The sequence below is a fragment of the Salmo trutta genome, chromosome 3, assembly GCF_901001165.1.
Source record: "Salmo trutta chromosome 3, fSalTru1.1, whole genome shotgun sequence".
In the NCBI taxonomy this organism is placed as follows: domain Eukaryota; kingdom Metazoa; phylum Chordata; class Actinopteri; order Salmoniformes; family Salmonidae; genus Salmo; species Salmo trutta.
In genome coordinates, this window is record NC_042959.1 from 36,518,948 (window position 1) to 36,540,793 (window position 21,846).

Genomic DNA, 21,846 nt, shown 5'->3' on the forward strand with positions numbered 1-21,846 from the left:
TTCTCCTTAACTAAGTTATTATGTCGGTCCAGGGCCTGCCGAATGGATGGACAGAGAAAATAAAAAGACAAATGTTTTATTGTCACACACACCGGATATGTGCAGTGACATCATATCAGCTATGTCATTTGTATATTTACCTGATATGTTTAATAAATAAGTAAGTGTGTGTGTGTGTGAGACAATTGTGCATGTTTTGTCCTAGTGTTTTCTGGAGCAGAGATGCTGAGATCAGTGCTCTCCTCCCTCATCCTCCTCCTCCCTCCATCCCATGTTTCCTCGAATAAGGATTTAATCCTGGCCACTCTAATCACTTAGCCGGACAGCAGCCCTCCTGTCAACATCACATCTGCTCTTTGTCGAGAGAGAGAGAGAGAGAGAGAGAGAGAGAGAGAGAGAGAGAGAGAGAGAGAGAGAGAGAGAGAGAGAGAGAGAGAGAGAGAGAGAGAGAGAGAGAGAGAGAGAGAGAGAGAGAGAGAGAGAGAGAGAGAGAGAGAGAGAGAGAGAGAGAGAGAGAGAGAGAGAGAGAGAGAGAGAGAGAGAGAGAGAGAGAGAGAGAGAGAGAGAGAGAGAGAGAGAGAGAGAGAGAGAGAGAGAGAGAGAGAGCAATGCAAAACACCAGAAAGGCAAAAAGGAACTGCTGTGCTTTGTCATGAAAAGAAAAAGAAGGATGGATGGAGGTTTGAATCCGTTCTCTATATCCCTTTCACACAACACCCTATCATATTTAAGCCCCTCAGTCGTCTTCACTGTTGTTCTTCTATTTAGTGGATTCATTGATCTTCCACGTTGTTCCTCCACTAAATCCACTTGTCAGTGTTGTGTTCGGAGCCGCCATTAGCTGGGCTGTAAACTACGAAAATATGAAATGTCACCACAGTCATCCAAACTGCTGCTCTACAGGGGAAACTTGACCTTATACAACACCAGATCAAAGGAAGACATTCACAGCTATGATTCTTGGAATCCAGCGAGAGTCTCATTATGGTATTATTGCCTTCTTCGCTAAACAAAGAGTCCCCGTTTTTCATTTCTGCAACCAGCAGAGTTCTAATGCATCTGTTCAGCTCTCTTCCAGTGGGTTTTTGTTTCTCCCAACCTCAGCTATTCAGGGGTTTGTTGTCTTGCCATGTTCACTTTGGTCCAACTATCTCTTCATCTTTGTATGGCTGTCCATGTTTCAACATACAGTATGATGTGTCTATTCTGGGTGTTTTAGAGCTTCTCGTATGTGACAGGCAGCAAGATCAACCAAGGATTTGCAGTGGTGCACGTTTTGCACTAGTTTACAGTAAACACTTTGGCAGACTTGAACAGATATATAGAGTACTTCTAGTTCCGCCAACAACACCTAAAGACGTAATTGTGACGTCACCTCCATTCCGTCACATATGTCAAACTGGATCTGTGCAGATCATTTTGTCTAGTCATCACACACACACACACACACATGCACACACAGTCATCTTGTCTCACAAACACCCTCAGGGCTTTAGACTGAAGGCAGGTGAGGACAATCCGGCGACAGTCAGATCTTATCCGTTTTGGGGTACAATGGCACAGGTTAGGATGAGGACGTCCATGGACAAAACGCGTCTCAGAGTCGAAGTGTTGATCTAGGATCAGGTCACAATCTGTCAATATAATCTTATTCATTTGATCTACAAGGCTAAACTGAGGTTAACACAGTCCATGTGTTAGAAAGGGGGCAGACTGAGCCAAGTAATTCCAAGATCTGTCTACATGATCGATTGCCTGAGTATCACCACTCTCTCTGTTTTCCAAATTCCTGTCTATGACCAGGTTTCCATGCCAGTTTCCATGCCATTTCAAAAGTCATGACAGGAAATGTCGGTACAATTTTCGAAATGTTGACATACAATTTGTTTGTTCGACATGCAAGCTTGACACACAACAGTTTTTGTGATAAAACCATTGGTGGAGATGAAAATGTGATGGAAACCCATTTCACTTTTTATTTTTTATTCGGTACATCACACATAGCCTTTTATCCGCAACAAGTCCGTTTGATGGAAGCACATCTCTAGTGGGAAAATGGATTTTAGAATATTTGTATTAAAATCTGTCACCAATTAGATGGAAATCTTGCGTATCTCCAACTTACCTTCTCTCTCATTCTGTCTCGCTTTCTTTCTCTTTCTCTCTCCCCCTCTGCCTCTCTCCATTTAACTATTTCTTTCTCTCTCACCCTGTCTCTCTCACCCTCTCTCTCTCTCTCTCTCTCTCTCTCTCTCTCTCTCTCTCTCTCTCTCTCTCTCTCTCTCTCTCTCTCTCTCTCTCTCTCTCCTTCCTTCATTATCTCTCTCTGGTCAGTGGCCGTGCAGTGTAATCTAACCGGACTCCCATCTGAGATCTATTTTCTGGTTGAACACAGTTGTGTTCTAGCTGGGTGATACAGACAGGCCGTTGCAGAGACGCTCCAAATAAAGAGACCCATATCCTCAAAGACTCTCAGGCTAGGAGTGCTGATCTAGGATCAGTTTAGCCTTTTAGATCATCAAGAAAAATATTATATGGACAGATCCTAGATCAGCACTTCTACTCTGAGATTCTTTGTGGATATGGACCTTGGTTGGTGGTCACGCTCTGGCTGCCCCATTACACCCCCTGTTTACCTCACTGTTAACTGCATTGTTACATTCACTCAACACTTTCTCCAATATAATACAAATATGGACAGCCAACAAATTGATGTCAGCTGTGTGTCTGGATTTTGCTGTGGGCCACTGATCAGATTTCGCCCCCAACCTCTCTCTCTCTGTCTTCTCTGTCTTCCCTTTCCCATTACCTCATTGTCACCGTCACATTCTGTCTATCCCTTCACCTCTCTTTCTCTCTCTCCATTCCCCTCTATTTCTCATCCCCTGTTTACTTGACTGTCAGCGTCACTCATCATTTTCTCCACTAGTCTATTTACCAGTGCCACAGGAAAAGAAAGTAAACAACCTTGCTTTCTGTCCAAGAAGAACAACACATGGCTGCTTTTACACATGTTTTAAAGATGAAGAAGCTGTGCGTATCAGATGTATTTAGTTGTGGGACGAGAGAACTTCAAAGCTGCCCAGTAGAGCTTGCTACGCCAACCGTTACAATCGCTCATTCAAACATGACCGGACAGAAGATATGAGAGAGGTAGGGATCATGCCAGCTAAAAGACATGCCAATCAAAATGTTGGCTTAGGGTAGACACTTTGCTTCTTGCCCTCTCTCCTTTTCCTTTTTTATTACCAGCACAGGATAAATAATTTCAGGGATTGTGATTTGGTCCTTGTCAGAACACATAGAAAAGGAGCGAGACGTGTAGAACCAAAGCCCACAGTAAAGATATTACAGTACCAGCCAGACTGGCATAATGCCCTGTAGAATCCTGCTGTTAAGATATTCTAATGCCAGGAAGATGTCCACTAGAGTTCCACACAGAACAGAGCAGCGGCACAGCAGAGTCCTCTATGTGGAGTGAATTAGGACATATTCTCCATTCTCTCAGAAGGAAAGGCATTTCCCTTTTGGGCCATAACAAGCCAGAATTTCTGAGTCCAAGCAGTTTCATATCAGTCTTACATCTAGTACTGACATGCACGAACATAGCACACACACGTGCATACACACACACACACACACACACACACACACACACACACACACACACACACACACACACACACACACACACACACACACACACACACACACACACACACACACACACACACACACACACACACACACACACACACACACACACACATTCACAGGGATAGGGTACACACTGTCCCTTACTCTCAGCTAGCCTCAGAGACACAGGATGAGGAGATGAGTGGAGGAGAGGAATAGAGGATGAGGAGAGAAAGAGAAGGGGAAGAGAAACAAGCAAGAGACATGACAGGGAGGGAGAAAGAGGGGTGAAAAGGAGAATGAGGTAAGGTGAAGGTTCCCGTACGTTTAGGGAGAGGGAGAAGGGGCGGGGGGGTTGGGACAGTGACAGGGACGGGGAGGGACACAGTAATTGGGGTTTGGCTTGGTTCTGCAGTGTTTCCTGGAAGCAGTCTCTAACTAAGTCACCACCACAAGGTATTCCAGAGTGGAGAAGTTCACCCAACAACATGGAACTAATTTAATGTGGGGTTGTGTGTTTTAGTTTCCTCAGAGTACCTTAGAGTAGACTAGAGGTGCTTGTGTTTCGTTCCATAGAACAAACCCAGAAACTTACCTTACGATCCCTCACAACAGTACCAGAGGCTTAAAGTGTGTGTGTCAAATCAAATTACATTCTATTCGTCACAAGCTTCGTAAACAACAGGTATAGGATTGTGACAAGGCACAGATCTGGGGAAAGGTACCAACCAATTTCTGCAGCATTGAAGGTCCCCAAGAACAGTCAGGATTGAGGAAAAGATGAACGTAGCAAAGTAGAGAGATCCTTGATCAAAACCTGCTCCAGAGCGCTCAGGACCTCGGACTGGGGCGAAGGTTCACCTTCCAACAGGACAACGACCCTAAGCACACAGCCAAGACAATGCAGGAGTGGCTTTGGGACAAGTCTCTGAATGTCTTTGAGTGGCCCAGCCAGAGCCCTGACCTGAACCTGATTGAACAACTGGAGAGACCTGAAAATAGCTGTGCAGCAACGCTCCCCATCCAACCTGACAGAGCTTGAGAGGATCTGCAGAGAAGAATGGGAGAAACTCCCTAAATACAGGTGTGCCAAGCTTGTAGCGTCATACCCAAGAAGACTCGAGGCTGTAATCGCTGCCAAAGGTTCTTCAACAAAGTACTTTTATTTGTATTTTTATAAATTAGCAAACATTCTAAAAGCCTGTTTTTGCGTTGTCATTATGGGGTACTGTGTGTAGATTGATGAGGGAAAAAAACAATTTAATACATTTTAGAATAAGGCTGTAACCTAAAAAAACTAGGAATAAGGTGACAGATAATAAACTGTAGCAGCAGCGTATGTGATGAGTCAAAAACTTTGTGCAAAAACGGTCAATGCAGATAGTGTGGGTAGCTATTTGGTTAGCTATTTAAGTAACTATTTTGCAGTCTTATGGCTTGGTGTTAGAAACTGTTCAGGGTCCTGTTGGTTCCAGACTTGGTGCATTGGTACCACTTGCCTTGCGGTAGCAGAGAGAACAGTCTATGACTTGGGTGACTGGAGTCTTTGACAATCTTTAGGGCCTTCCTCTGCCACCGCCTTGAACAGAGGTCCTCGATGGCAGGGAGCTCGGCTCCAATGATGTGCTGCTCCATACGCCTTGCGGTGATGAGCCAGTCAAGATGATCTCAAGGGTGCAGCTGTAGAACTTTTTGAGAATCTGAGGGCCCATGCGAAATCTTTTCAGCCTCCTGATGGGCACGAGGCGTTGTCGTGCCCTCTTCATGCGTCATCTGTGAATCTGTTGGGGCTGTATGCGGATTGGATTGGATCCAGGGTGTCTTGGATGATGGTGTTGATGTAAGCCATGCCTTTCAATGCATTCCATCGCTACAGATTTGAGTGCTACAGGGTGAAAGTAATTTAGACAGGTTACTTGTTTCCTTTGGCCCTATACAGCTTGTTGAGTGTGGTCTTAGTGCCAGCATCGGTTTGTGGTGGTAAATAGACAGCTACGAAAAATATAGATGAAAACTCTCTAGGTAAATAGTATGGTCTGCAGCTTATCATGAAGTATTCTAACTGAGGAGAGCAGAACCTCGATACTTCATTAATATTAGAAATCGCACACGAGCTGTTGTTTTAACAAGAGACGCACACCTCCCCTCTTGAGCTTACCCGACGCTGCCGTTCTGTCGTGCCGATGCATAGAAAAACCAGCTGGATGTCCGTTATCCATGTCTTTGTTCAGCCACGACTCTGAGAAACATGGAATATTACAATTATTCAGGTCCCGTTGATAGGATAGTGTCGAACGGAGCTCGTCCCGTTTGTTCTCCAGCGATTGTACATTCACCGATATAATGGAACGTGTGTGCGTGTGCGTGTGTGTGTGTGTGTGTGTGGTCCATTCAGTTCTGTGTCATTTCAGGACTTGTCAGAAACCTTTAGATACCCTTTCTCATTTTTCAGTCAATTTGTTCTTTGACAGATCCAGAGGTGCATTACCACCCCTGGCAGTGGTTAGATGTAATGGTTGTTGTTATAGCTGAGTCATAAACTACCGGACACACTTCAGGAGTCTATTACTACACCCCTTTAGCCTCTTAAGTCAAATAGTCAAAGTGCTCTCAATGGAGTGAGCCACGGAAGGCCAAACTATTGAACGTCATCTGAACGACGTCATGGTTGTTTCTCTGTCCACATCGCTGAGGGAAAGGGGCAGTGAGCACCATTGAAATATAATTACTATAGAACCACTAGAACGGGAATTGACATGGTCAGAGGTTCTAAGGCTGTTTCAGAGATTATTTTTCTATGGGGCTACTCCTGTTCCTATCGATGTCACTTACACTGATCACCACTGTCACTTCTCAAGCATTGCTACCACAGAACCACAGTTCTACCACAGTTCTGCTTCCCACAGAACAAGATAGGAAATAGAGTTTCCTGGATGAGAGAAGGGATCGGATGTGAGTGTATGTTTAGGGCCTTGGGTGGTGCACCATGTTCAGGTCGCGTGAGAACGAGAGGGAGTCTGTATATGTCGGGGTGAGTGATTTAGTGAACGGTCAGAGGAGAATGGCCGGTCAAGTGTTGGGTTGGGTGTGAGTCTGATGAGAGAGGATGGGATAAAAAAAAAGGCTATGAACTCTAAAAGAGAAAGGACATCTGTTAGGGTGGTCCTAGATAGAGCTTAAAGTAAAGGGACAGGCATGGCTGGCCCATTAATCCTTCACCTCTCTCAAATAATCATATCCACATTCTATTCCTCAAATAAAATGTGGATGTGTAGAGTATGTATAGCAGAGTGAGGCCCTGTTTTATAGGGTGTGGGACTGAAGAGGCCTGTGTTAGCCAACAGGAACCAGGCAGATGAATGGGTGGAAGCCATGAGAGACTCACGGCATCATTAAGCCACCAAATAAACATGGAGTGATTTAGAGAAGAGGAGGGGGAGAGGATGTGGAGGGGTGAAAGAAGGGAAGTGGGAGGGAGAGGAGGAGGAAGAAGAGCGAGGTAAACGAGTAGTGGAGGATGGAGGACCTTGGGACGAGAGGAAGGAAGGAACAAAAAAAGAAAAGGAAAGGAAAAGAAAAGAAAGGAAAATATAGTATAGTAAGGAAAGTCCTAGTAAAGTAGAGAAAGCGGGAGAAGAAGAGGAGAAAGCTAAGGGGTGGATGGCATTCCAGGTCCCAGAGCTGGATCCTATTAGTCATGTTGTTTGTTGATAAACTTTTAGCGCATACACTGTTTACCTCATCTACCTCATATCCCTGGTGGTTGACCATGTGAAATAGCTGTTTTCACATGTTGAGCTTGAATTTCACACGTGAAACCATATTGTCACATTACATTTTGAGTTCACATGTTTCCCACAAGCTTTTCACCTCTTGTGAACTGCATTTTCACATGTGAAATTTGGGGTTTCACATGACAAAAACTTTCACATGTGAAAATCGGATATGCAGTTTTACATGTGAAAAACTCCACGTGAAAATCTACATTTCTGAACTTACAATTCCACGTGTGAAAGTGAAAATCTAATTTGCAGTTTCACATGTAAGAAAACTCCAACTGTGAAAATCTCACTTTCACGTGTGGAATTGCAAGTTCACACATGCGGTTGAAATAATGGTATTCTCCTCACCTTTGAAAAGATGTTGCAGTAGCAATGTTTTCACCAGTGGAATTAGGGTTACCACACCCAAAATGCGGGACAAGGGAGCAATTTTGCTGTACATTCGCGGAACAGTGGACAGAATAAATTAGATCGCCTTCAAATGGCGACATAGTTCTGCTGTATGAAGGTCACTGCCTGTTAAAGGGGCAATCCTTAATTGCTACATAATTTTTGGGCTTATAAATAATGATTATCTACCCATTGAGTCTTAATGAATGAAGAATATAACGTAGAGATGCCTTATGAGCTTAGTTCAACTGTCGTACCCCATCAGAATCCCAAATATAAACTTGTTTTACTCCAATGTTTGTAAACAAAGTAAATGTAGACAACCACTGTATCAGTGGAGGAGCCTTAATGAATTGAATCAAAATATAAATAGTCAAACATGAAAAAGGTTGCATTTCTCCAGCCCCACCGCTCAGCTTTTGAATGAAACTGTGGCGGGGAGTAATAGTGTAACCGAGTAATAATGTAACTGAGTAATAGTGTAATAGAGTAATAGTGTAATAGAGTAATAGTGTAACTGAGTAATAGTGTAATAGAGTAATAGTGTAATAGAGTACTAGTGTAATAGAGTAATAGTGTAACTGAGTAATAGTGTAACAGAGTAATAGTGTAATAGAGTAATAGTGTAATAGAGTAATAGTGTAACAGAGTAATAGTGTAATAGAGTAATAGTGTAATAGAGTAATAGTGTACCTGAGTAATAGTGTAATAGAGTAATAGTGTAACTGAGTAATAGTGTAATAGAGTAATAGTGTAATAGAGTAATAGTGTAACTTAGTAATAGTGTAATAGAGTAATAGTGTTATTATGTGGTGCAATCCTCTATTGAGTGAGTTACTTTTTCTGAAGTCGAGAACAAAATTCTTAGTACTGCAAACAAAATTCTATTAAAAGCAAAACATAAACCCTAAAAGTATTGATAAAAAATATTGCAATTAAATAATTTTGAAATGAAAGAAAAGTTATATTTTTCTATAAAAGAAATGTAAACGATAATGCGATTCAATAAAATGGCTCCCTCTATCCTGCAATTTTCCCTACCTACCTTTGTTTTCAATGCCTTTTTTCCGGTTTGCAAGTTTGGCACATTCTTTCCAGCAACATAGCAGACTGCATCCTACTGCTGGTTTGCCTCTGAAGCAATGCAGGCATGGTCCTGGTCGGTCGCTGGATAGGAGACCAGATGTATTTGGAAGTGGTGAAAAATAAACCTTACCTTAGCTTACCTATGAACAGGGTTGGGGAGTAACGGATTACATGTAATCCATTACATGTAAGGGATTACAAAAAAAATTGTCAATGTAATCTGTTACATTACCAGCCAAAAAATAATATACACTGTTTTCTCAATGACATTGAAATCAGCATTGAAAAAAGGCGCAAGTTTAAGTTTGTTCCATCTGAGCGAGTCTGACCACAAGTCAGAGACCACTATGATGACACACTAAATGTGTTTGATGGATCGCGGGAACAGAGCAGGAATAGGCTTTTGTAGGCTTCAGTCCAAGCTATGTCTTCCAATGGTGCGACTGCTGTCAGCATCCAAAGATTAACCAACTTGAATAAATGCTTGGAGGTAAGGATGACATCAGTGGTGTAGTCTACGCCGATACAGATATCACTTATTATTGATATCTACCGTGCTTCTACACATGCATTGCTTGCTGTTTGGGGTTTTAGGCTTGAGTTTCTGTACAGCACTTTGAGATATCAGCTGATGTAAGAAGGGCTATATAAATAAATTGCATTTGGTATAAATAAATTTGATTTGATATCTACATAGCACATTGATGTGAATCACACTGCTGCTCTCTCATTTAGCTATTTGCACCTTACGGATTGTGGTTGTTGTGGATGGCTGTTCACAAATCTAAAGGTGTATTTCAACCCAATAATGGTTGAATTCAAGAAGTTTATGCTGCCTATCAATCATTGCGTTTGAAACCAGTGGACAGCCAGTGACAAATGCGCTCTTGCAACAGCTGCATAGTGGATCCCAGCCTATGGAATACAAGTGGGGCTTTAATTGTTCAATCTAATTGATGCTGATAAAAAAAAAATCCATAGGCCTAATGGACAGATGCTCAAGCTCACACACTTTTGACAGACTTAAAGGGGCAATCTGTAGTTGATACATCCATTTTTTTACTTACAAATGATGTATCCATTGATTCTTGAAGAATATAACTTGTAAATCCCTCATGAGCTTAGTTCAACTGTAACACTCCGAGAGAACCCAAAATTTTTACTTGTTTTATTCCAATATTTAAACATTGTAAATGTTAGCAAACTCTGTATAGCCTCATAACATGGTTAAAATAATAATTGTTATATCATGGATGGTCAGTCCTTGCATCCATAGCTCTGTCTATTCATCTGAGAGTGATTACATTTCTCCAGGCCCATCCCCCAGTTTTTTACCAAAACAGAGGTGGTGCGACCGTTGTGGATTTGCCCTTTAAACAGCTGCATATTATCAAGATATCAAAGTGTCACCAACAAAAAGGTAAACAATAGCCTATAGCAAATGCAGCATATGGCATTCATTTTCACATGTAAATAGCACTTTCCAGTAGTGCTCAAAGCATGCCATTCCATGAGCGCAGCATTTATTTTTCAACTCAAATCAATGAGCCCAATTAGTCCTCCATGACATCAAAATCATGAACAACAGAGTAGGGCTGGCTAATAAATCCTTAGTTTTGGGGTTATGCTCAGGTAAAACAATTTGACTAATCTATACTTCCATATTTCCAAGTCCTATTCTTGAAGATCAAGGGGTATAACTGTAACGGCTGTCGTAGAGAGGGGACGAAAGCGCAGCGTGTTGAGTGCTCATTATGATATTTATTAACTCGAAAAACACTAAAGACAAAATAACAAACGGCAAACGATCAGAATACAGTTCTGTCAGGTACAGAGACTAAACAGAAAATAACTGCCCACAAACACAGGTGGAAAAAAAACCTACTTAAATATGATCCAATTAGAGACAACGAGGACCAGCTGCCTCTAATTGGAGATCATCCCCCCAAAAACAACATAGAAATAGAAACCTAGAACATAAAACTAGAAATAGAAAACATAGAAAACCACCCAAAAACACCCCCTGTCACGCCCTGACCTACTCTACTATAGAAAATGACATCTTATAAGGGTCAGGACGTGACAATAACATTTATTGGAATGACTGGAATTCTGATAGACTGATAGTTTTTAATGTAAAGATATAATTTATTCGTGTTATTATATGTAGTAAAAAGCAATGGGTTAGAAGAAGACTACATAACCAACCCATAAAGTAAAATTTAACATCCATATATGGCCAGCTATGTAAACTTTAACATTGATTTATCCTTCAATAGATGTTGTTCAATATTGGTAACATACATATTTGTCTTCTTCTAGTGACTCTTAAGCGGAAAGTAATCTAAAAGTAACGGAATGTAATCAGATTACGTTACTGAGTTTGGGTAATCCAAAAGTTACGTTACTGATTACAATTTTGGACAGGTAACTAGTAATGGATTACATTTGGAAAGTAACCTACCCAACCCTGCCTATGAAAGTACACTCCGCAATCCCACTTAAAGGTAGAATAATATTATCACTAGTGATTGACTGCAGCTAACCATGTACAGGTGGTGTTGTTTATGTGGTTGTGAGTCAGACTGTAGCTGGGGGTCATAATTAACCCTGGCTAGAGCACTGACCTGTGACAGTAGAGTGTAACACTACACCCCCAACACCCCCCCCCCCCCCCCACACACACACACACACTCTCTCACACAGCACAGCACAGGACAGTATGGTCCAGGACAGGGGTACTGCTCATTCCCTCAGGCACAGGCACACACATTCCTCCACTAGCATGCTTCGCCCACCACCCAGACCCATTTGACTGTCCAGGTGTCCATAGAACTCCCCCTCTGTCTTTGAGAGCTTTATGTAACCCTCTTTCCACTTTAGAGGTCCAACGAGACCCCATTTTGTTCAAGAGGTCAGGTTGTCGCATCCTCTCTCACAATCGTTTTCAGTAGTGGAGAGGCATACATTCCAGTGTACAGTAACATGAGATGTCCACTATACTAGATTGAGTTATGTTAAAACACTCAGCTCAAGTGTTTTCCATTGTGTGTCCACTCCACTACGCCCCCCTCCCTTTAGACATATTCAACCGTGACGAAAAGCACACTACATACACACACCAGATATCATTAAGCCATACCGAGCCACAGGTATGTTAACTGCAGCCAGGCAGCCAGGCACTATGGTCTGAGTTTGCTGCATTAGCAGTATGGATAATGCTCCTTTGAGGAGAACCTCTTTGTGGTCTTCACTATGTTCCAGAAGATTCCTACACTAACTGGGTTTCTGACCCTGGGGGGTGAACGTAGGTCACCATGTCTCTCCATCTTTCTCACACACACCCAGAGAGATGCACACACACACACTCACATGGACACACGCATTGATACGCACCCAGCATTACCATTTGTCCACTCTTTGTTGTGTCTTTGTTTTGTCTTTGTGCGTGTGCATTCATCTGTCCCTGTCTTTGTATGTGCTGTATGTGTGTGTGACTGACAGGTGCCCAATGGCCTGTTAATCCCAGTGGAGAGCCAGCCTGTTGACACAGAGGAGCAGTGGGGGAGCTTCCTCCCCCCCCCCCGTCCTCTAGGACACAAACAGCCTAATCATCCCCAGCTCTCGCCTTTCAACTCTACAGACAACCTAGCGAAGGGATGGAGGGATGGGTGGAGGAGGGAAGAGCAGGGAGGGAGGACAGGGAGAGGGTCATCACTGCAAACACGTAACTGTTACAGCGAGGCTGGACAGAGGATGAGGAGAGGGGAGGAAAGTGCGGCTGTTGTCCCTGACAACCCCCTGGGAATCACGGGTAGTCTCAAAGTTCTGGGTATTGTACTTGCACTGTAGAGTTTACTGTACTTACATTATGGAGTTCACTGTACTAACAGTATAGATTTAACTGTACTGGCAGTACAGAGTTTACTACACTTACAGTATAGAGTTTACCTGAATGAGGCCCCTGGAACTCCTGATACAGCCGTAGTAATCTCTGGCACTTTGTCTTTAGTGACAGTTTCTGCTAAGATGTTTTAATGTGTTAAGATTCTCTCTTAAGATTCCACTTCTCCGAATGACCTCCGCTCTCTCGAAATACCCTTACCTCTCTTTGAACTGTACACAGTGTCTATCCTCACTGACCTTTTACTTCCAAACAAGTTGACTCTAAACTCGGCCTGTTGTTTACAGGTTAGACCCTGCTTCCCAAAACATTCAGGAGCAGACTGTGGTCCTGTACAATACTGGTGTATCCAACCCTATTTACCCCCTCAGGGAGATGTTTCATCTCTCTCACTCCCCCCCTTTCTTTCTCTCTTTCTATCTCTCTCCCCCTTTCTCTCTCTCTCTTTTCTCGAAACTCTCGACCTCAGTCTCATGTTGGAACTCCTTGGTAAACAGCGCTCTGTCCCCTCCTCCCTCCCACCCCTCTCATTAGTTTAGACAGGTGGTTGTTTAGCGACCAAACCGATGCATGCGCTACCCTTGCGGCAAAACAGACGGGTTTGGCTTAGAATCAAAGGATTGTTGAAAACACGTCAACTGTATTTCCTCTCCACATGTTTATTGAAAACATAAATACATTTGCTCAATGAGCACTTTTTGTCTCTCAAATACATTGTTACAGTTGTTGTTTTTTGTTGCCATATTAGTATAGACATGAGTCAAAACCAATCTCATAGTTTCACTTCGTAATTTGCCGTGATTGGATGCACATCGATTTTTGACCCAAGTATTCCGCATGGTTACAAGGTTTAAACAGAAACAACTGAAAGGGTTACATTTAGGCATTAATTCCGAGCAGAGGAGCGATGTAAACATGCATGCTAAAAGGCCTCTTTCCCCCTTTAAACTGTCAGTCTTTTCTTTTGCCTGGCCCATTAACCAGCCCTGCTGTCTGTCTCTGATCTGCCTCCACTCTAATAACATGGACCTTTCCCAAGCCTCCACCAAGACACACAGCCCCAGCCATGCCAATCCTGCTCTTTAACTCTCTAGCTCCATTACTCCACAGCGTCTTCTCCTCCCAAAGCCTAAACCAACCCAGACAACCTCAATCTCTATAACTCTCCTGCTCAGCAACCTAATAGTTCCTCCATCCTCCGTCCAATAACTCCCATGGGGTAGTGGATTGGATTGGAACAAGGATTGAGGATGGGATTTATTGGGTGGGTTTTGGTATAAATCTGGGTGGTGGAACGTGGTTTGGCTGGAGTATGACTTACGGTACTAGCACAGGGAGAGTCCTCGGAAAGTCTATTGGTGTGGGTTACCTCTGCATCCTGTGAAATAGCATGGTGTGTTTGAGAGAGAGTGAGAGAGAGAGAGAGAGAGAGAGAGAGAGAGAGACAAGGCAAGGCAAGTAGGGCCTTCTATTCCATCAAATGGAACCAAAAATTCGACATGCCAATTAGGATCTGGCTAAAAATACTTGAATCAGTTATAGAACCCATTGCGCTTTATGATTGTGAGGTCTGGGGTCAGCTCACCAACCAAGAATTCACAAAATGGGACAAACACCAAATTGAGACTCTGCATGCAGAATTCTGCAAAAAAAATATCCTCTGTGTACAACATAAAACACCAAATAATGCATGCAGAGCAGAATTAGGCAGATACCCACTACTGATCAAAATCCAGAAAAGAGCCGTTAAATTCTATAACCACCTGAAAGGAAGCGATTCCCAAACCTTCCATAATAAAGCCATCACCTACAAAGAGATGAACCTGGAGAAGAATCTCCTAAGCAAGCTGGTCCTGGGCCTCTGTTCATAAACACAAACAGATTCCAGGACAGCAACACAAGACCCAACCAAATCATGAGAAATCAAAACGATAATTACTTGACACATTGGAAAGAATTAACAAAAAAACTGAGCAAACTCGAATGCTATTTGGCCCTAAACAGAGAGTACACAGCGACAGAATGCCTGACCGCGGTGACTGTCCAAAAATTAAGCAAAGCTTTGACTATGTACAGACTCAGTGAGCATAGCCTTGCTATAGAGAAAGGCCACCGTAGGCAGACCTGGCTCTCAAGAGAAGACAGGCTTTGTGCACACTGCCCACAAAATGAGGTGGAAACTGAGCTGTATGACCATATTCAAGACACATATTTCCCTCAGATGAGAGAGAGAGAGAGAGAGAGAGAGAGAGAGAGAGAGAGAGAGAGAGAGAGAGAGAGAGAGAGAGAGAGAGGGAGGTCCTAGAACATCTGTACCTGGGGTTAGTGGGATCTCCTTTAAACAGAGTTTGTTTTGCCCCTCTGGTTCCTTGTCTGCTCTGCATCAGCATTCTATTTGCGCGTGTCATGTACAGAAAGAGGAGAGGCCAGGCATGCCAAGTACCTTATTACCCCTACCAGTAAACATAGGTCCACATTATGTCACACACACATACTCGTGCACACACACACACTCGTGCACACACACACACACACACACACACACACACACACCTCCAAACTGGTTTCTCTCAGTGATGGGAGGGCTGCGGTGACGTGTGTGTGGTAGGATTAGCGTTTGTATGTTTTCGAAGCAGATGAAGCTCCTCACCCTGACGCCAGGTATGTTGTCAACCTACTAACACGTGACGTCACCTGAAATCCAGCTAGGTGAGCGGGTCTGGAAATGCTGAGTTGTTTACGAAAGGGGAGGATTATTTCCCTGCTGTAAGCAAACTGGCTCAAATTAACATCCTACATCTGTACTCTTTAGCGTATCCCCATTCACCTCGACAGACTGTAGCCTATCCATGCCTCGCCAGGTCCAGACTGTTTCCTGACAGCTGGTTTGGTCCCACTGAACCACAACACCACCCATGGCCAATAATAACAGCTAATAACAGCCTAATAGTGGCATTACCTAATGTCCCACTCCCTAATGGCTTTCACTGGCAACACACACACACACACACGCACGCACGCACGCACGCACGCACGCACGCACACACACACACACACACACACACACACACACACACACACACACTTCCATTATCTTTAAATGCTCTCTAACTGTCCCATTTGTACTGTATTAGTCCCTGAAGTGGAGCTCAGTTGTAAATGATTGTAAATAATATCTGTAGTTGCAACTGACTCTGTAGAATTAGTATGAATGAATAGGGTTTGTTTGGTGGTGGTGGTCATTGCTGATTATACGCAGGCTCTCGGGGAGGTGAAGCCCAGACAGAGTGCTCCCGGCTGGGGGGGGGATGGTTTAATGAGGGCTAGGCGTGCTGCTGCACCTCTAGGCTGGATCAACTGGGTACAGAGTAAACATACACACATACAGTTTTGAGTGAGAGAAAACTCAAACACATTACACACACCCACACCCACCCACACACACACACACCCACACTGAGGCTACAGCAGGAGAAACACTCATTTGTAGTGCGCTTCATTTCCACTTCACAGCAGGAGACAAGGTGAGACATGTACATAGCACACGCTCACACGCTTTCAGACATGCACACAGGCACATTATACAACTGTTAACTCAGTACAGTGTGATTAGCCTCGAAAGTCTAATGTTTCCAATGTACAACATGAATCCTATCAGATTTGAACCATCCTACCAGAAAGTCTTAACTGGGGATTGCTAGTTACGCCAACACAACTTTGTAAACTAATTGGACACACAAAGCAGGCTCCCCCAGATGGCTGCTGGTTAAATTCCAGGGACACTGGGAACTTTACTAGAAATCATTAAGGAAACAAGACATTTCCTACCGCAAGGAGGGAAAACGACATCTTCCTCTTGTTCACTGCACACACACACACACACACACACACACACACACACACACACACACACACACACACACACACACACACACACACACCCGACCGTTCAAATCTTTACGTCTGCTTCAACGACTCACACACACACACATTCATACATACTCGCTCGCCCCCTGCCGTCAGATAACCAGTTTTGCTCTGTCATCAGCTAGCCGTCCTGTGCAGTAGTTTCTGTAGCCCCCTGTTACACTCTACACCAGGGGTACTCAGGTACAATTTGAGAAGGTCTGGCCACACAAATGTCCTAGGTGGCAAAGCTCTGGATGGATATTAGCATTTATCGGTGTAGTAACAAATCCCCAACCTCGCAACCCATGCGACCCCAAACTGTTCACACCTCTCTTGTTGGCGGAGCGAACAGTTTAAAAAAATTACAAATATTCTGTTTTAAAGCTAATTCCGCGTTTTTATATGATACCGGGGGTCAAAGCCCGAACGAGTTAACCCCAAGAAAAGTCTGTACCCAAGGACCATATTGACCCCGTTGTAGGTCCAGATACGGACCACGGCCCGACAGTTGAGTATGGGGGCTCTGAGTGAGAGACTGAGAAAGAGAGAAATAGAGGGAGACATAGGCCTACAGTACAGGATTCGATCAAGAAGAGAAGAGCAACAAGGCTCAAGACATGTTTCCCTGACAGAGGGAGCGAGAGAGAGAGAGAGAGAGAGAGAGAGAGAGGAGAGAGAGAGAGGAGAGAGAGAGAGAGAGAGAGAGAGAGAGAGAGAGAGAGAGAGAGAGAGAGAGAGAGAGAGAGGAGAGAGAGAGAGAGAGAGAGAGAGAGTGTCACAGGGGTCGTTGAATGGAGACCAAGGCGCAGCGTGTATAGTGCTCATTCTTTGATTTTAATGAATACACTTTAAACAACAAACGACTGAGAACAGTCCCGTCAGGTACACTAGACTAAACGGAAACAACTACCCACAAACCCCAAAGGAAAACAGGCTGCCTAAGTATGGCTTCCAATCAGAGACAACGAAAGACACCTGCCTCTGATTGGAAACCATACCCGGCCAAAAAATAGAAAACAAACATAGAAATAGAATACTAGAAAAACCCCACATATAAACAGAAACCCCAAAACCACCCAACACAACCACCTGTCACGCCCTGACCACTCTACTATGGCAAATTACCTCTTATAAGGGTCAGGACGTGACAGAGAGAGAGGGAGAGAGAGAGAGAAAGATCGACACCGTATCAAAGAGAGACATCTGGCAATGTACGCACACACACCCCACTGTGAAATAATCACCTCAGCTAAGTTGTGCCCCTTATCCCTATCGCCACCAATCAATCATGATTGCAATCTAGTTCGAACCTTTCACTCTCTCTTGAACTTTTACAAACCTCTGTGGCAGTACTGCCCAATTTAGACTCGACCAAGCATGGAGGTCTTTATTCATTGTGATGTAACAGGTATAGCTAACCCAGACAACCTCAGCACCAGTCTAGGGGAGCCAAGAGGTGTTGGATCCTGTCTTAAACTCACTCACTGCGGGGTCCATAGAGACCAGAATGAGGTGAGAGAAAAAAAACAGCTATTCAGCTTGTCACCCTCAACTCCAGCGTTACAAAATGGCACGTTATGGTTATGGTTATGGTTATGCATGGGAATGAGACCACGTTTTGCGGAACGTGAGTCCAGAAATAAGCATCCCTATATCCGGGATTGCACCTGGAAACAATTGTTTTTCCACCGGGGAATGTTTATATATTGAGAAATTATTCCTAGCATGTTCCCTCTACCCTCTACCCACTTCCCAGTCCTCAATCAGGAGTGATGTCTGCTTGGGCAGATAAGTGATCGCAGTCAGGAATGTACACTGGCCTGCGGTTGTACAGCATGTATAGAGAGAGGGAAAGTTACAGTGTGTGTGCGTGTGTGTGTGTGCGTGCGTGTGTGTGGTGTCTAGTACACTGTAACCATAGCATGATCATCTTGCCCTAAAGTGCTGGATTGCACAATACACTCTGGAAGATGTTTAAAACAATGCGCAACATTCTGAGACATGGTTGAGAGAGACAATACCCGATTATCTACACTCTTCAGACAATTCCCAGCATTCTAGAGACCTTGCGTCTCCCCAGTTCTGTCTGATCTGTCTCCTCTCCCTCTGCTCTGTCTCCTTCAGCCTCTTGTTCCCAATGCCAGTCCTCGATAAAGCACGTTAAACAACACATCTAGCCCAAGGCATCTCCCTTCATACAGACCTCTCTCTGTCTGTTAGAAAGTCATAAAAGTTTATCAAATATTTTGATCTTTGTTGTCTTATTTAGCTCTGCCAAAGCCCAGAGAACTTGTATTTTTCATTTTTTTTAAAGGTTTATTTTATTCATTTGCAGTGCTCTTTGCTAGGATAACATGTGTGTGTTTGTTGTGCTGGGTACTGGCAGTGTGGTGAATCCACAACTCTGGGGGATTTGTTTACTCTTAGTACTGAAGATACAAGCAAAGGGGTGCTGATCTAGGATTAGTTTTGCTTTTTAGATCATAATGAATAGAACAACATGGACAGGGAGGAGCTGATCCTAGACCAGCACTCCTCCACTGAGATGTTTTATTGATACGGGCCCAGGACTGAGGACATTTTTGCACACTTATTCAGTACACTTACACTTGATTCTTTGTCCTACCAAGTGTACAGTCAGTCCTAATGCTTCTTGGTAGACCCTCCCTGAGGCAGTGCTTCCGTGACAGAGGGGAGGAGGGAAGAGGGGTTAGCGTAATGTCTTGGTTGAAAGGTGACACCCCCACAAGTGGTGTTTATGAGAGGAGAGATGACTAGAGGACAACTGCTGGCAAGGGATAGAGAGAGAGGGGGAGCAGGAGAGGAGGAGAGGAGAAAGAGGGAAGAAGGAGATGCATGGGGAATAAAGAGAAGCAGGCGGTGGGACGTGACAGGGACATGAGGATGTACAGTGGCTTGCGAAAGTATGCACCCCCCTTGGCATTTTTTTGTTGCCTTACAACCTGGAATTAAAATGGATTTTTGGGGGGTTTGTATCATTTGATTTACAAAACATGCCTACCACTTTGAAGATGCAAAATATTTTTTATTGTGAAACAAACAAGAAATAACACAAAAAAACAGACATCTTGAGCGTGCATAACTATTCACCCCCCAAAAGTCAATACTTTGTAGAGCCACCTTTTGCAGCAATTACAGCTGCAAGTCTCTTGGGGTATGTCTCTACAAGCTTGGCACATCTAGCCACTAGGATTTTTGCCATTCTTCAAGGCAAAACTGCTCCAGCTCCTTCAAGTTGGATGGGTTCCGCTGGTGTACAGCAATCTTTAAGTCATGCCACAGATTCTCAATTGTATTGAGGTCTGGGCTTTGACTAGCCCATTCCAAGACATTTAAATGTTTCCCCTTAAACCACTTGAGTGTTGCTATAGCAGTATGCTTAGGGTCATTGTCCTGCTGGAAGGTGAACCTCCGTCCCAGTCTCAAATCTCTGAAAGACTGAAACAGGATTCCCTCAAGAATTTCCCTGTATTTAGCGCCATCCATCATTCCTTCAATTCTGACCAGTTTCCCAGTCCCTACTAATGAAAAACATCCTCACAGCATGATGCTGCCACCACCATGCTTCACTGTGGAGATGGTGTTCTCGGGTGATGAGTGTTGGGTTTAGCATTTTCCTTGATGGCCAAAAAGCTCAATTTTAGTCTCATCTGACCAGAGTACCTTCTTCCATATGTTTTTTGTATAACCCAACCCTGATCTTAACTTCTTCACAACTTTGCCTCTGACCTGTTTGGAGAGCTCCTTGGTCTTCATGGTGCCACTTGTTTGGTGGTGCCCCTTGCTTAGTGGTGTTGCAGACTCTGGGGCCTTTCAGAACAGGTGTATATATACTGAGATCATGTGTCAGATCATGTGACACTTATATTGCACACATATGGACTTTATTTAACTAATTATGTGACTTCTGAAGGTAATTGGTAGCACCAGATCTTATTTAGGGGCTTCATAGCAAAAGGGGTGAATACAGTGGGGGGAAAAAGTATTTGATCCCCTGCTGATTTTGTATGTTTGCCCACTTACAAAGAAATGATCAGTCTATAATTTTAATGGTAGGTTTATATGAACAGTGAGAGACAGAATAACAACAAAGAAATCCAGAAAAACGCATGTCAAAAATGTTATAAAATGATTTCCATTTTAATGAGGGAAATAAGTATTTGACCCCTCTGCAAAACATGACTTAGTACTTGTTGGCAAAACCCTTGTTGGCAATCACAGAGGTCAGACGTTTCTTTTAGTTGGCCACCAGGTTTGCACACATCTCAGGAGGGATTTTGTCCCACTCCTCTTTGCAGATCTTCTCCAAGTCATTAAGGTTTCGAGGCTGATGTTTGGCAACTCGAACCTTCAGCTCCCTCCACAGATTTTCTATGGGATTAAGGTCTGGAGACTGGCTAGGCAACTCCTTTGTTGCCTTGGCTGTGTGTTTTGGGTCATTGTCATGCTGGAATACCCATCCATGACCCATTTTTAATGCCCTGGCTGTGGGAAGGAGGTTCTCACCCAAGATTTGACAGTACATGGCCCCGTGAAATGATGCTGTGAAGTTGTCCTGTCCCCTTAGCAGAAAAACACCACCAAAGCATAATGTTTCCACCTCCATGTTTGACGGTGGAAATGGTGTTCTTGGGGTCATAGGCAGCATTCCTCCTCCTCCAAACACAGCGAGTTGAGTTGATGCCAAAGAGCTCCATTTTGGTCTCATCTAACCACAACACTTTCACCAGTTGTCCTCTGAATCATTCAGATGTTCATTGGCAAACTTCAGATGGGCATGTATATGTATTCTTGAGCAGGGGGACCTTGCGGGCGCTGCAGGATTTCAGTCCTTCACGGCGTTGTGTGTTACCAATTGGTGACAATGGTCCCAGCTGCCTTGAGATCATTGACAAGATCCTCCCGTGTAGTTCTGGGTTGATTCCCCACCGTTCTCATGATCATTGCAACCCCACGAGGTGAGATCTTGCATGGAGCCCCAGGCCGAGGGATATCGACAGTTCTTTTGTGTTTCTTCCATTTGCGAATAATCGCACCAAATGTTGTCACCTTCTCACCAAGCTGCTTGGCGATGGTCTTGTAGCCCATTCCAGCCTTGTGTAGGTCTACAATCTTGTC

The 21,846-nt window shown here is 43.8% G+C and overlaps 1 protein-coding gene across 8 annotated transcripts in view; it reads left to right on the forward strand.

Annotated features, from left to right (window-relative positions):
• The window catches only part of LOC115174577 (collagen alpha-1(XXIII) chain), a 225,363-nt gene that overhangs the window by 112,073 nt on the left and 91,444 nt on the right, over nucleotides 1-21,846 (forward strand). The gene's annotated exons all lie outside the window — the stretch shown is intronic.